General features: G+C 44.9%; 1 protein-coding gene across 1 annotated transcript in view; it reads left to right on the top strand.

Moving 5' to 3' along the window:
- Positions 1-1,422: 1,422 nt before the first annotated feature.
- KCNJ6 (potassium inwardly rectifying channel subfamily J member 6) overlaps positions 1,423-11,877 on the top strand; it is a 260,276-nt gene continuing 249,821 nt past the window's right edge. The window contains exon 1 of the mRNA XM_045540663.1: positions 1,423-1,889. The gene's annotated coding sequence lies outside the window, so the exon portion shown is untranslated. The remainder of the gene's footprint in view (positions 1,890-11,877) is intronic.

Here is an 11,877-nt window from a genome sequence, read left to right as displayed (position 1 = left end):
CATTGTGGAGCATAAAAATCAGGTATTACACATACTAATATCTTCTGTATATGGAATATGTGACTCAGAAGTAAGAGCAAGTGAGATTACAACCTCTCAGGGAAAACCAACAAATAGAGGCTCACAGGCTGTGTGTGGTTGCCTTGCGTATAACTGATGATGCAAACTGAGGGAAACACCTGTCCGTATCAAAGTCATCTTTAGACAGCAAATAGCATTCTTGAGGGGCTGAATTGCTGTGTAATTAGAATGCACCTGTATAGGATAAAATAATCTTGGAAATAAGAGGTCTCTGTGAGCCCTTCCTCTGGAATAAGGTCACTTTCTTGGAGGTAGATTCTGTACATTGCAGAAGGAGAGCCACCACAAGAATAGCCAGTTATTGAAAGGGCCATTATAAAATTATTAGCCAATGCTGTTCATCGCTCTTACAATTTGATTGTCGATCCATTCATCCCAAGGGGGGATAAATGGCATAAAAGAGGGGTCTGTTTCTAGGTGGAAGCAAGTTGTGGGGAGGCTTTGGAAATGCCGAACTGTTGTCTGTGATGACCATAAGAAAAAGAGGGTGCAGAGGGCAGCACGATGAGGCGCCCCCTGGAATAACAACAGAAAGCAAGTTAAATTCAAAGAGGGAAGCAGCGGCTGTCCAAAGGGCTTGTGCAACTCTAAAGGCAGCCTGGGTTATGCTTGGAAAAGGTCACATCCTTTTTTTGTCTCCAGTGCCCCCCAGGCAGAGTAGGGACTGGGTGATGCAGCAGCCGGGACCAGGTTCCACTTGCTGCGGACAGCGGCTGGTCACCGCCCGGCGCGAGCGGAGCCGCGGGGTGGGGCCCTCGGCTGACCCGCCCCGCTCGCGGCGCCCCCTCCCGGCCTTGTGACCGCGCGCCCCGGGCCGCCTCTCCTGGATTTCGGCCCAGCGGGAGCCAGCGGCCAGAGCCTCCCTCCTGACCTCACAAAAACCCAAAGACCGAGGCCCCACAACCGGCACACAAAAACTGACCCCGGAGCTTTGGCTCCTTCCTGCTTTCCAGGCGTTTCTCCAGGAATAACTGACTTAGAGACACGGGGAGAAAGGTGGCGGGCAGGGGGCGAACCCCGAAGGTTCCCCCAGCACGGAACGCGCTGGTTTCCAGTTAGGTGCTGGAGCCGCGGGGCCTGCGCCTGCCAGGCCCGCACGCCCGGGCCACCGCGCGCTACCACGCGGGGAGGATGGGCGCGGGGTGGGCGTCCCCGGGTCTGTCGCGCGGTCGCTGCCCGCCCCCGCCCCTCCTCCCGGAGCCCGCGATGTGGCCGCTTTTCTCCAGCGCGCGGCGCTGTGCTCGCTCTTATCCCCGAGCCGCGTCGCTTCGTGCGCTGACAGCGGGGCTCAGCCAGTCGGCTGGAATTGAGTAGCATTCATTGAATCTGCGGATTTCATGACGTCTCCCTGCGTGGTCCATCACTTTTATCCTAACCGGGGATTTTTTTTTTTCCCTTCCACTCTTGCCTTTCCCCCCTTCCTTCCAGCCGGTCGCCCTCCCGGGTCCTACCCCAGCGCACACCCCTCTGCCCCTCCTTCGGCCCGGCGCCCAGCCCTCCTGTCCGCTCCTGGCCACAGGGAGCCAGTCCGAAGACGGCCGCACCTGGCTGGAGAGGCTGGGCGGACGGAGGGGGCATCCGCGGGACCCGGGCAGCTGGACCCAGACCTGGATGACCCGCGAGGAGGATGGAGTCTCCTAGTAGCCTCTCGGGGCTAATGTGAAATCTGACCCTCTGATCCCAGTTTTTCTTTTCCTTTTCTTTTTGTATTTCCTTCCCTCGCCATCCGTCGTGTAGTGGTTATTAAACCTTGCTCCGGTCCAAGAGAGGAGATCATGATTGAGTGACACCACCCCGTCCGCAGCAAGGTAAGCGGTGCGCTGAGTGGCTGGAAGGCGAGAAGCTGGCATCCACCTGGGCAGAGGTTCCGAGCCCTCGGGTCCCCGCTCCCCCTCCCCGGCTCCGCCGTCGCTGCATGCAGCTCCACTGTGATGAGAAGCATCATGCCCAAGTCAACGGAAAGGCGAGAGAGAAGCCGGTTACATAACAGAAGGGAAATCTGTTTCATACGGTTTTCATTAGCAACTGAAAACTCGAACGGGGGGCGGGGGGAAGAGGGGTCTGCATGCCCCGGGCTCGGAGAAACCCAGTGGGTTATTGCAGACAGCGTCTCAGCATCCGCTGGCGAAGATGAAATGCACTGATTAACTGGCAGGGCTGGTGGTGTAGTCATGTACAGTTGGGAAAAGCCCATTGTCTTTGTGGAAAGCTGTATCCTTGTCCTGCTTTGCCTGGAGAGGAGGGGAGAGGAGAGGAGAGGAGAGGAGGGGAGGGGAGGGGAGGGAGAGGAAGGAGGGAGAGGAAGGAGGGAAGAGGAGAGCAGAGGGAGAACATGAGAAGGAGGAAAAGTGCGCTGTGGGGAGAAGGCAGGGAATGAAAAACAGAATACTGTAACTCCTAACTCTTCCCTATCTATCGGTAAAACCGGAGATGTGATATGGTGACTAAAAGCAGTGATAGGAAGATCTTCCTAAGAGTAAACTGAATTTTATTTTATAAATGGAAGAAAAAAAACCCTTCAGATAAAATGAGATATTTATGGCATTTTTAGGGGGTTGGGTGAATCTTCTGACTTTGCTTTCTCCTGGGTATATTTTCATTTCCATCAAGACATTAAGTTTGGATTAGTTTTTAACTGAAGCAACATCAGTATACACCAAACCTAATAAAACCCTGGGTAGATCCACAGGTATATGTCTTGTACCAGGTGCAATATGGAGCAACTCTTAGGGGGAAAATATATCTTCCCAGATACAGCCACAGAAATGGAGTGAGGCTAGTGGAGAAACAAAATACCAGAATTTTCCTAAGAATCCCGTCTCCAATCCCCAAAAAGGGAAAGAAAAAAAAAAACTCCAGTGTTCGGGAGTTGGACATTTATTATATGTTTAGAGTGTCTCCCAACTGCTTTTACCCAAAGTCCGCCGGCCCAGGGAGCCCCAGGGCACAGGGAGCAATGCCCATCCCCGCCAGCACCGTCCCCTGCCTGCCTTTCTTTTGCTGAAAAACGGGAACGAGTGATGCCCACGAGCTGCTCAGAAGGAAAAAAGGGCTCGCTGTAGTCAGGGCTGAGCTAGCTATGCTTCGCCCATTTTGCCTGGAGAAAGGAAGAGAAAGAGCTCGAGTCTCCATGACGACCCAGGTGGGAGGGGAGACAGCTCCAGTTACAGAAAAAAAATTGGACCAAACTTTCCCGGCTCCAGGCACAGAAATAAGCCAGTCGCGTGCCCTGTGCAGGGTCTCAGGGCATGGGCCGTGCCCAGCTCCGGGTCGGCGACGCTCGAGAGGACTCTTAGAGCTGCGGGGTCCCCTCCAACCTCGCGCAAGTCGCCCGGGGGCCGAGGATGGCTCCGGAGCGGTTCCGGATTCAGCACCAAGGCCAGAGCCCAGGCTGCCGCCTCCGGGTCCGCAGCCCCAGCGAGCAGCACTCCCTGCCTGGGTCGCGGGAAGTCAATCACTTTCTGTAAAGAAAAGATTCTTTTTGCTTGTGCAGAATCTGGATATCAAATTATCTGCGGAATTACGTGAGGCAAAGGAGCCTGCAAATCATCCATTTTATGCATGGCAGTGTATCAGAATAACTATTTAAAGTCAGGAACACTGACCCAGGGAAAGACCTGAGCTGAACCGGGAATGGAGAAAAGATCCCGTCTACAAGGGGGAAAAAGGGCACGCGCGCGCGCGCGCAAACACACACACACACACACACACAGACACACACCCGGAGAGAGTTGCTAGTTTCATCGGAGTCCCTTTGCTTATAGAATCATCCATTCATTCCTCGCCCTCTCACGCTCCCCTCCTTAACTTTATATCGGGCATGGATGGCAGCAAGGCGCTGTGGCAACAGCAGGTCAGCGAGAGACCAGCCAACCAAGTTCTGCCTAAGGGTCCTAAGACCCAAGAGGGCGGAGAAATAGTTTCCTCTTAATCCAGACCCGACCGGCTGGGAACAGAGCTGGTGAGCTCCTGGAAAGGGGAGACAGTGCGCTAGCAAGATGAGAGCCAGTGATCCTGTCCTCAGGCCAGCATTTGGGCAAGGGGGCTACGTTTCCAAGGTTGCAGGCATAGGAAACTGAGAGGAGTCACTTCTCCTAATACAAACAAGGAAGAAGCTGTGCAGGAGGGGAGGATTTCTTATCATTCAAGTTCCATTTCAACCTTCATACTGGGAACAGGTAAGTCCATGGAGCTTTTCTGCCCTCATCTTACCAGAAAGCTGGGCTCTGCCCTTTTCTCATCTTTGGTAGCAGGTCCCCCTGACCACCACCACTGATATGATGGGGGAAAATGGTACAGGCAGGTGGCAGTCATCTTTCAAGTAGAAAACCTTTAAGAGTGGAATCCAGGTGTTACAAGATGCGGTTTGAATTGTGGAGCACAGTCAAGGTTTGCAACTGGTTGGAAATGTTGATAAGGCTTCTGCAATCCTCTCTTTGAGGATGCACCTGTGCATGAAGTCTTGAGCTGTTTCTGGTTTGTTATTTTAATGGTAACCAAGATATATCCTGGTTTTCCTTGCTGGGCTTTCCAACTGTGGTCATGTTGTTGTTTTCTAAAGATAATGCATGGAAGCACTTGGGACATGGTTCAAGCTGTGTATTTAGACCTTCCAGTATTTTTTTATGATCAATAGTGAAGGCAGAGCAATTTATTCCAAATCTGGGCAAAAGGGTGAGAGATTACACTATTTCTTACGTTTGGGTTCCTGATGGGTGTTGACAAGTTTATCTGTGATTTAATTTATAAAAAAGTGGCTACTTACAGTAGAGAAGTGATATATGGAGTATTGTTGGGACTTAAACAATGCAGCTATATCCTGGTTTTGTTCCATCTGATATTATCAGCAGAAGGGAAGTAGAGATTAGTTATAAAGCCATATGAGAGTATGGATTGTTAAATAAAGTAATGTATTTGTGAGTTCTAAAGTTCAATTTCTCTCATGAATTAAAAAAGAGGGGCGTATATAAATAATCCAGGTATAGGAAATTTCTCAATCAATAATCTTTAGTTCTGGTAGATTCCATGCTCATGAATTCAGTGCTAATTTACCAAACTATGACTTGATTTCTTCCTAGATGGCTAATTGCTAAACAAAGTGTCATTATTCCCTTATGCAGTCAATAGCATGCTCCAGAATAATTGGTTTACCGGTTTCAAATAAGATTTGTTAAGGAGAGCAGCTTATTAAAATTCACTCCTGTGAACTTGGTTCTATTTTGCAATTTAAAAAAATCATTTTGATACCTCACCTTGATATTTCCTAAACATCAGCAAATATTGTATTCAACTGTATGACTCAGGTCTTTATTGCATACAGAAGACTTACATGGACTGTTCCCTTTAAGAATACAAAAATACTTTAATTCTCTCTCATATTCCTCTCTATCCTCTCACAAACTATCTCTACAGGATAGAAAGAAATCATGATAATAGCTGTTTAATAAGCAACAGAAAAATTCATTGGAGATTAAAATAAGTAAATATGCCCTTATGGAATCTTAACCCCATTCACTGATTTTCATAGATAGAAAACGTTACTGTCCCAAAGCGTTCAATGTTGACCATGCAAACCTTCATGAAAACAAGGTAAACCCTCTTTATGGAAAGGCAATCAGGCAAGGTGAAGCGCTTCTCTTTTTCACCAACTCTTCCTTAATCAAATGATATGTAAGTAATATGCAGATTAGTAGAGGAAATAGACCAGGGTAAGAGGAAGGAAGATAGCCAGAGGAAAAGGCGGTTGTTTATTTTTACTTAGCTTTAAAGTGATGATACTTTTCAAAGCAAGGTTGTTTTTTTTTTAATTGATTGTATCAGAATTTTGTTTGGTAGAATTGAGATGTTTGAGTTCAATGAATTTGAATTTATAGCTTATCAAGATGACATTTATTGTTGCTTTACTTTACCTTGAATAATTGATATTTAAGTACCAAAAGAGAATTGATTCACTCTGAAGTTTTAGAAAATTAGTAAATCTGGTAATATCAATAAAAGAGGCATTGGTAGTTAAGTTGAAAAATCATCAAAACACTCTTGTTGAATTAGAGTATTCTTTTTAGTTGTAGTTAAAGTGTTTCAGAAGCTAGAAAAATAAAATAAAGTCATTTGGGATAAAAATACATTTTAAAATAAATATATTTTAAATAATTAGAAATAATTATTTCTAGAAATAATTAGGATCCAACAGAAAGAAGAGATTGTCATAATTGCAGTTAGTGCTCTGATGGTATTCTGAATTTCCTCTGACCAAGTACTAAATATACATATGCTTGACATCATTTTAATAGCATTAATTAATAGCAAAATTATTTTTCTCAAATAAAGAACAGTGTCATCATTACAAGAACAGTCTGTATCCTCCTCCCTAAACTCTAGCCTGATCCAATCATATCTGCTAATCAATTGTAAATATTCATGTATTTATTTATTACTTAATTGAATAGTTATTTAAACAAAATCTCAGACAGTGATTTTTGCTCAGTGTATGAAGTTTCAATGGCCATTCAAATCTTTATTTTGTCCAAAATGCAATAAGGCCATCATGCAACTTTTCCTAATTATCACATGTAAAATTAACCCCAAATTTTAACAGAATGGCTGTTTTATTCATGTCTATACAGATGTATCCAAGTCAGATCAAACCTGTGAGCCCCTTCAGTCTCACATTCCGCATTTTCTCTCGTTGGCTGTGCTCAGGGCCAGGCGCCACACAGCACTGTGGTTCTTTGGTGGGTAGATTTTGGCCACCATTCACCACCAGCCTTACTCCCAGTCGCAGAGATGTGGTTTCTGGCATGAAATCTTTACAAAAGGAACCAGAAAGTGCATCCATGAGTAAAAAGATCCATATTTTTGCCAACAACTGTTTTGGGACTAAATTTGAATGTATTCTATGTGAGAGACATATCTATAAATTACTGAAATCCTGGTACTGTGGTGATTTCCTCTTTAAACTTACAGGAATCCACTTTTTTCCTATCCAGGATGAGAATTGTTGTTTTTTTTTTTAAATGATCTTTACATTTCCTTCGCATCATCCAGCAGGAACTTGTACCTGTGTGGCGATGTGCTCGGTAGGTGGCCCCTCGTGATCAAGAGCTCAGGCTCTGGTGTCTCACTAGCTGCGTTTGCATCAGGGTCCAGGTGTACCAGTCAGTCTTTGTGAGGGTTGGTGCAGTAACATCACTCCAACCATCTCGGTGGCTTTACAGAACAATGATGTGTTACTCCCTGAGCCACATCCCTTTGCTGGTCACTGTGGCTGTGCTCCCTGTGTCGTCTTCACTCTGAGATCCAGGCTGAAGGACCAGACTGACTTGGGACATTCCATTCCAGTGTCAGAGGGAAAAGAGAATGTCCAATTAAGTGATGGCTTAAAATTCCTGTTCAGATATGGCACAAGTTATCCACTCACATCCCATGGGCCAAAACATGTCACATGTCACACCAGTGCCAATGGCCACTGGGATGGAGATGTGTATTTCCCCCACAGTGAGGCGCTGCCGGTCATGCAGCCACAGGTGGAGACATATAATCTTCTTACAGAGAGGGAAAGGAATAACTGGGGACAGTTTTATAATCCACTCCACTAACTGTGTAGTCCTAATCAACTTTATGCCTTGGTTTCCCTATCTATAAAATGAAAGTAATAATAATATCTACCCCAGAGATGTTGTGAGAATTAAAGTGACAGTGTAAAGTTATTAGCACAATTTCCAACACAAAATAGACATTTTATAAATAGTAGATGCTGTTCTTCATCTGTTACAATGTGGCATTAAGTTCAGTTCTCACTGAGGTATGTACTATATTAATTATGGATCACTGCTGCAACAGAAAATCTCCAAATCTCAGCAATTTAGCAAAATACATTTTTCTCATTCTCATAAATCTATTTGGGTGATATCATGCAGTGACCCAGGCTGATGAACATGTTGTCATCTTTAGCACATGGCTTCCAAGACCTCCTGAGGGCTAATATACAGCTAGCAGACAAGGGAAGAGCAAAATTGAATGATTATGCAGAAGATTTTAAAGATTCAGGTCTGGAAGTAACATATATCACTCCTACCATCTCCTATGGTCATAGCTAACTGCCAGGGTAGCTGGATATTGTAGTTTAGCTCTGTGCCCAAGAGGAAGGGAAACTGGTGGGGTGAGCACATTGGAGTCTTTGGCATATATACCCAATATAAATGTCTGGCATCAAAGAAATACAGGTAATGTGGGTTAGGAATAGGATGGGGCAGAGGAAATGATTTGTCCCAGTGGTGAAAATATCCATGGTGGAGATAGTATTTTGCTGTGCCCTTGAATCATTCTTCAGTGGTGCATTTTTTAAACAAATTATTTGGGATGTTTTGATTTTTGAAGTGTGTATAAATCACACTTAACAAAAGAGATGCAAATCCATATTGTTTGACTTCTGTTAGCTGAACTGTTAAAGTAGACACAACAAAAAAGTGCCAACTTCAGAACCCATGCTCCAGAGCAACTTTCTAAGCCTGACAATTACACCCACACGGTGTCTAAGAATGCTGAAGAATTAGATGCTGTCTTCCAATATCTGCTGCTTGCTGTTGACTAGCAATTTGCATTTTGTTTTGAATCCCATAGGCATCCATAGGTTAAACACATGCTGTAGGTTTAGGTTGAATTAATCTAACAATAGTCAATGTTCCGAAAATAGAGCATGTATTATAATAATCTGTAAGCACTCTTTGAGAACGTCTGCCTGCCTCAAGAAGATCAGGTACCCTTGGGAATTAACATCCATACTTTTTCATTACAAGTGAGAGACCAGCTTTAATGCTAAACTCACTATGCAGAAAAGAGAAATGTCAGAGGGAAATATCTGAGAAGGCTATGAGAGAAAGAGCCAGAAGAAACAGGGTGGTGACCCATAATGCTTCTAGCTCTCTTATATCATTCTCACTCCCCTAACTTGGGTGCCAAAGCCACATCCATCCATGCAGTGCCCAGTGAGTTTGTCACCAAACTCAAACAGTGAATACCACCAGCACATGCTCACGCTTCCACAGGGTAGTTACACTGGATCGGAAAACTCTGGACTGCTTTAAATATCTTGCCTTTCCAAAGTAAACAATGTCTCACAGTGGAACTTCTATTTAATGAAGAGAAGTTTTTCAAGGAGAGGGTTTATTTCACTGCCACCCTCTACCATTTCAATCTCAAAGGGACCCAACTCAGTCACACGCAGGATGGTAGGTGAGTCCAAACCATGTGATATAAGAAGAAAGTGAGAGAAGTAGGGGTGTTTTGCCTGGAGAATACTTGGGGGAGGGTGCATGACAGTTGTTTTCAAGGAATCTTGGTATTTGAAGATGAAGGAGGGATTAGAATTTTTCTGCCGGTCTCTGGGGGATAGAAGTAGGACCCGGCAGCAGAAGCTACAAAGTGGCCTATTTTGGTTCAAGGTACAAAAGAACTTTCTGTAGTCAGAGCTGGGCAGAGGTAATGTGATCTGTTCTCTCCATTTGCACTGCCCTGAACTCTCCATCACTAGAAAGCATGAAGAAGCTGAGAAAGCTAAGAAGTGAGGTTCGAATGCATGTATTTTAAAGTCTCTGCCAACACAGAGCACTTCTAATCCTTGGGAGAAGAGCAACACCCTTCCATTTCAGGCAACAAATCAGCGTTCTATGGGCCCATTGCTTTGTTACTTGGGGAGCCATCATTTCTCTATAACAGAAATGAATCGTACTTAACCAAAGTGACATTCCAGTCCATACACAAAACATGTGGTCAATGAAGCAGTCACATGACTAAGCTGCCAGGCTATAGGAGTCACCACTCACAGAAAAGACTTACCCTTGCTTTATGTTGTCAACACACTCTGCCTTCAGTCAAGAGACAGGGAATGAAATGCCCTTTGGAGGCTTCTCCGTGACCTCACAGGACTCCCTGACACATCAGCCAGAGCACATTTCAGATTTGTAGACATTTCTAATGCACAAAATATGGCACTAACAAGATGTAATTCCTACTCTTGAGGAATCCAGTTTCAATAATGGCAAAGAAGGAATAGATTTCTTCCTCTTTAGTGATCTCCTAAAGTCTCACCAGCGAATACCCTAAATATATATTTACTCTCTTAATTTTCATCAGCCCCCACCCCCTGGGGTGGCCAGGCCAACAGCAATAAGGCATATCAAGAGAGGACACAAAGAAGAAGGCAGACACAGAAACTATACTGTGTTGTCATAAAAGGGATTCCTTCACCGAACATGAGGCTGAATTATGTGGCTCCGTTTCTTATCAGCATTCAAGGGGTATTGGGCCCCAAGCAAACCCTTCACATGTCTCCTTGACTGGCTGCTGACCACAGGTGGATCCCTGTGGGCAAAGGAAGCATCAGAGTGAGATGACAAAAGTCAGCTTAGGTCAGTAGTTCCCAAAGCATGTCTCGAAGCCGGCAGCAATAGCATCACCAGGGAACTGACTGCAAGTGCGAATTCTCAAGCTCTCCCCAGATTCACTGAATCAGAAGCTCTGAAGATGGGACCAATCATCTACAAACCCCCTGCAGGGATTCTGACATACACTAAAGTTTGAGAACTTCTGGCTTCGGTTTCCCTCAAATCTGCTTCAAGGAGGAACTCTGGGATATGATGCCTCTTCTGCCCACAGGAGAGACCTCGGAGTGTGTGCTCATGCAGGAGCTATGCAAAGTCACAGCTGGAGGTGGAACGTCAGCCTTATCTCCCACTGCATGAGCAGGTTTAACCTGGACTCAATGCTCAGGGTAAAAAAAGCAAAAGCAAAATGCTTTTGGTCCAACAGATAAAATATGCAAGATCATACTAAGTTGCAAAGATTATGGGCAGAAAGCAAGGACTTCTCTGCTGCTCTTGTTATATAAGTAAACTGCTTAGTGTTTTGGAATTACAGTTAATCCATCCAGAAAGGTTTTTTTTTTTGTTGTTGTTCTTTTTAAAATTAATAGTCTTCTCTATTATCCTTTAAATAAAAGACACTATCAGTGAATAAGAATAGTGTACTCTCGAGAAAAGCCATATTAAGAAAATTGAGTAGAGGGCTTATCATGCCTTCATGCAGTTACGTGAGGAATAATTACAGTTACATAACATTTACTTTCATTCAAAACATCTCTTGACCATCTTCGTATTGCCAGAAATTGGCCTTTAATAACTATGCTCCGAATTGCCATAACTCCTTGGCTTACTCAGTCAACAAATCTCTAATAAGTACCTGGCATCTAAAGAAGACAAAGGGGGAAATAGAAAAAAAAAAAATGTCCTGATTTCAGTCATCAGAGGCCTTAGACTTTAAGAAAATATGAGTATCAATGAAGCAATAATGTACATAAGGAAGCACAGAATTAAACAAGAAAGAGAGTGGTACAGTAAGGGAGGAGAACATTAGGAAGGGCTGGTGTGTCACTAGGAAATATCCAAGGATATGGTGGAATGTGAAGGAGTCTTGGAGGAAGAGCAGGATTTTTGTGGTTAGTGGGGTTTTCCCAGGGGAAGGGAACACTTTCCAAACAAAGAATCCACCTGTATCCAGGGAGTATGAGCAATGAGGGTTGGTCAGGCAGGGGTATGGTCTGCCACGCCATGGAGAAGTTGGAGAGCCATGCATTGGCACGGTACTGAGCTCGTAGATCTTTGAGAAGTGACTGCTTTGATTGGGGGAAAGGGGGGGGGCGGGAATACACAAGAAATTTCAATCTGGCAGCCATGAACAAGACAGACTGGAGAGGAAATACCGGGATTAGAAGACAGCTAGGACGCTGAAGGGAAAGGAAGA

Source organism: Lemur catta, chromosome 1, assembly GCF_020740605.2.
Source record: "Lemur catta isolate mLemCat1 chromosome 1, mLemCat1.pri, whole genome shotgun sequence".
In the NCBI taxonomy this organism is placed as follows: Eukaryota; Metazoa; Chordata; class Mammalia; order Primates; family Lemuridae; genus Lemur; species Lemur catta.
Note: the sequence above shows the minus strand (reverse complement) of the source record. Positions and strands in the feature narration are given on the sequence as shown.